Genomic DNA, 5,000 nt, shown 5'->3' on the forward strand with positions numbered 1-5,000 from the left:
TTATTATTATTATTATTATTATTATTATTATTAATTACTAAGTTACAACCCTAGTTGGAAAAGCAAGATGCTATAAGTCCAGGGGCCCCAATAGGAAAAATAGCCCAGTAAGGAAAGGAAACAAGGAAAAATTAAATATTTAAAAAATAGTAACAACAATAGAATGAATATTTCCTATATAAACTATAAATACTTTAACAAAACAAGAGGAAGAGAAATTAGACAGAACACCGTGCCCGAGTGTACCCTCAAGCAAGTGAACTCCAACCCAAGACAGTGGAAGACCATGGTACAGAGGCTATGGCACTACCCAAGACTAGAGATCAATGGTTGGATTTTGGAGTGTCCTCCTAGAAGAGTCTCTTCTACCCTTACCAAGAGGAAAGTAGCCACTGAACAATTACAGTGCAGCAGTTAACCCCTAGGGTGTATGTGTAAGCAAAGGGAAAGAACCGTAACCAGACAGAAGGATACAATGTAGTACTTTCTGGCCAGTCGTAGGACCCCATAACTCTCTAGCGGTAGTATCTCAACGGGTGGCTCGTGCCCTGGCCAACCTACTACCTAGCTATTGGACTAAATGAGGAAAATTTGGGTGCAATTCCTGTAAATGTCCGGTTCGTGTAGACGGGTGTAGTGAAATCCTTGTCCCTTGTTAACTGATAAGAGGATGATGGGAACTGTGCAATTACTTCAGCCTACTTCTTCAGAAAGTTCAATATTTGGAAATACAAAATTGAATAGTTTTAGAAAGATCCGTAAGTGTTCTTCGGGTCTAAATAATTGAAATGAGCTAGCCACATTCTGCCAGTGAAAATCGTCAATCTACGTACTTTCATGGTTCGATAAAAACATGTTAGCTGAAGTTGGTTGCCCAACTTTTTTTGTTAAAAAGCGAATAACATCCACACGCAAGTAGAGTAAATATTTATGTACCAGCTATTTACTAAAAGTAGATATTGCTAGAATCGTTAAACAAATTACATTTTCATTGGAAGGGATACTAGTAAGTAATGGTTTGATATCAAAAGAAATGCTTAATTAAAACCAAATAGAGCATTCCTTTAACAGATATAAAAAAAAAAAAACCCGTTGTATAATGATTACCTGTTATAAAGGCTAAAATAGGAACTTGGATAGGTTATACCTGACTTTGTAAAGACTATAGAGTAGGGCCCACACCGGGTTGAGATCTTAATGTAAATAAATCGAGAAGCTACCACAGAGAGAGAGAGAGAGAGAGAGAGAGAGAGAGAGAGAGAGAGAGAGAGAGAGAGAGAGAGAGAGAGCCATTCGTGATCATACAGATATTAGTAACCATTGGTTGTTCAGAATGTTTTTCGATTTAATCTAGTCGAACACTAACCATGGAGTTATTTATAGCAGAAGTCATTGAAAGTTTAAGTATATGACCTTTTATGTTTTTTTTTTATTTGTTTAAAACTGATATCCACTTTAGAATAACTTTTGATATACTTATACTTCTATGTTAAAGCATGTTTTGGTGATTTACCTTCTGATATTTTGAGATGTTTTCAATTTGGACTTGTTGATGAAGGTATTTATTATCCCGGAACCAACCATCCTCACTGAATAAAGATGTTTTGTGTCCAAGTACTGAGCTTAATCTTCACAACCCCCCCACACTATGATATGTATATATGTATATATGTATATATATATATATATATATATATATATATATATATATATATATATATATATATATATATATATATATATATATATATATATATATATATATATATATATATATATATATATATATATATATATATATATATATATATGTATATATATATATATATATATATATATATATATATATATATATATATATATATATATATATATATTTATATTTATATAAAATACATATATATATAAATATATATATATATATATATATATATATATATACATATATATATATATATATATATATATATATATATATATATATATATATATATATATATAGGTGTGTGTGTATGTGTGTGTATCTCTATGTGTGTGTTTGTTAGTGTATACATATTGGTGCATGTGTGCATGTCATATCTGTATGGCTCTTTTCTAATTACTTACAACATTAGTTGCATAAAGAGCAAAACTCGTATCACATATTCGAAGCGTTTTATCTATAATTGAGGGATTATTTGAATAAGTTATGATTAAAGCTATGCATCTAATGTGTTGTTATATCTCTGTATACCTAAGATATCTTATAAAATTTAGAACGAATTTCCACTAGCAGCCGATCGAAGTATTTGGAAATGAATAGATGAAGACATTTCTCGGTAAGGTTCTTTGTATTCGGGAAACGTACAGGCGAGTGATTTCCATAATACTCCAACTTTATTTATAGCCACTGATACTGCACGATCAACACTGGACTAAGATAACATCATTTATTAAGTAAACCGAGCAAAAGGTTGTTTCTCTTTTCGTGGTCCATTTATGAGTTAATTGAAGAGGACAATGTAAAAAAAAAAAAGTATCTAGTATTATGGTTGGTAAAGGAAATTATGACGCGAAAAAATACCGAAAAAAAAAACAATATGAAAAATCCAATGCCAGATTTTGAGAGGATATCGCAAAGTTTATTTATCAAGGATTAAAGAAATATAGACAAAGAACATTGAATCTTGTTTCATTCGTTGAACTTTTCGCTGTTGGTTGTTTTACTTGACTATGAGGCTATAACTAAAGCTCCTGTCTGAACCATAATGGTACATCATTACGGTACAACTAAACAATTTAACGATGTTAAGAAAAGTATCTCTAGACGGCAAAAGTGACATGTGATGGACTGAGTAAAATTAAAATCAGTTTGTATGCAAAGGTGTTCGCTGAGATGAACATAAAAAATTGAAATTATGAGTAAAATGGTGGGAAACAAGTAGGGTAAACAAAGAAAAATAACGGCATACGACTAACATCCGCTGATCTTATAACAAAAGATACTGTAAGTCAAAAAGTACTTTGTCAAATATTTTAGAATTTCCAAGATAATCTACAATGAAGTCATAAGATCAATACGCTACTCCCTTGGAGTTTTCTTATACAAATAAAGTGGTGAAAAAAAGGCGATGTAAAATACCACTACAACTGTAAGAAACAAAAAGCCGTGACAGCCAAAGTCTCAGGAGATTACTGATGCTCACAGTAGGTGAGTAGGTTTGTTTGAACATGCGATGGCAAACAGCTCGTTCCCAGTAAGTGTCATTGTGTCATTATCAGAAACACTACGCATTGCAGTGGTTCAAAGGCAGAAATCTTTACAAAGGACGACAACTAATTAAGGCAAATTTTGTATTATCAAAGACTTAAGGTTAAAAATTGTGATTCATATATCAAGAATATACTCAGGCTACCATAAGCGCAAGCAAGATAGAATAATGTATACAGCTTTACATGAGAAACAACTATAAATCAAAGTGCTACAATATTAACTGTCTATCCGAGAGAATACAATAACCTAGCAATAACAGATTGTGAAACCTGATCAAACTAACCAATCTCATGGGATAAAAGCCTTTACCTACAACATATTGCTATCTGTTAGTTATCTTATTTTCTCACTCAGATGTTTATCATATAGGTTTACCTTTGTTATTGCTGTCTCGTAGTTCTTTTATTCTCCAAATTTATTTTTCCTAATTTGGATGCTTGTCCTATTAAGACCCTTGGACTTGTAGCATTCTGATTATCCAGGTGAGGTTGTTGCATGTCTTGTAATAATAATAATAATAATAATAATAATAATAATAATAATAATAATAATAATAATAATACTGATAACACATAAATGATATTACATGGAGTGGGAAATAATAGTGTGGAAATAGAAGTTATTCCCTGTGAGGGACTAATTAAAAAGAAAATTATTAACGAGAGTGCTTGATATGTAACATTTGAATAATAGACAAAGACGCCTTGCAAAAAAGAATAAGAGCCATGTTATCCACAGTACTTAAAGCAAATAGGAATTAGGTAACGAGACAGAAGACTAATTAGTTGAAATTATTCCTTCTGTCATCGCAACTAGAGGGTTATTGGGGCTGTTATCCGAAGACTGTCTGAATACTTTTGAGGAGGAAATAAGAAAATCTTGTATTTTTTTTTTTCGTTCACTCTGGATTTTCGGGTTCGTAGACACTTACACTTAAAGAGTATAATCTTTAAGAGAATGATCATAATCTGGTAAAATTATTAGATAAACTAACGTAAAAATCTGCGTCAGATGATGAAAATGATAAAATTAGATGTTAATATCATGTGACCTAACTTACTATAGAAAATTACATTTAACATTGATCTAGACAAACCAGAATTTGATTATAAAAAATCTTGAAAAGGATAACTAAATATTTTCTATCGCCGAATCACATCTTGTTACTGGCCTTGAGCGAAGGGAAATCTATGTTGTGAATGTGCAAATCTTTTTTGGATTTTTAGTTTTTATGTAAAGTTTTTAGCCCAAAAGATCATAAAAAAATTTTGAATTTAAACAGATTCACCATGGCTTAATAAAGAAAAGAAATAGGCTTAGCTTGAGGATAAAAGCATGCTTTTGATTTATAAGCAATTTTGAATCAACTGGCTTCATAAAAAGAGGGAAATATATGGTTTTGCAGCAGAAAAACAATTCCTTGAAGAAGAAAGGGCTCGGCCAAAAAATAAAGAATACAAATTCCTTATAAAAAATTGTTTTTATCTTTAAAAATTTATAGATGCACACTATCTTCAAACTAAGTAAAATTCCGATAGATGTCTTTCTTACAAAACTTTGAATAGGAAAGCTGAGAGTTTCCAGAACGTCTAATATGAAGAAGCCTGGGAAAAATAAAGCAAGACAAAAAGAATGTACTGTGATTGTGAGTTATAAAGCCCTCTTTCGAAAATAAAAGAAATCGACAATCTTTGGATTAGTATCGACCAGAAGTGAACTTGCCCTTTCCATCTAAACCTTTTGATGC

At 31.3% G+C, this 5,000-nt stretch overlaps 1 protein-coding gene across 1 annotated transcript in view; it reads right to left on the bottom strand.

Annotated features, from left to right (window-relative positions):
* The window catches only part of LOC137654337 (uncharacterized), a 114,881-nt gene that overhangs the window by 107,798 nt on the left and 2,083 nt on the right, over positions 1-5,000 (bottom strand). The window lies entirely within an intron of this gene.

This window comes from Palaemon carinicauda, chromosome 15 (assembly GCF_036898095.1).
Source record: "Palaemon carinicauda isolate YSFRI2023 chromosome 15, ASM3689809v2, whole genome shotgun sequence".
NCBI lineage: Eukaryota > Metazoa > Arthropoda > Malacostraca > Decapoda > Palaemonidae > Palaemon > Palaemon carinicauda.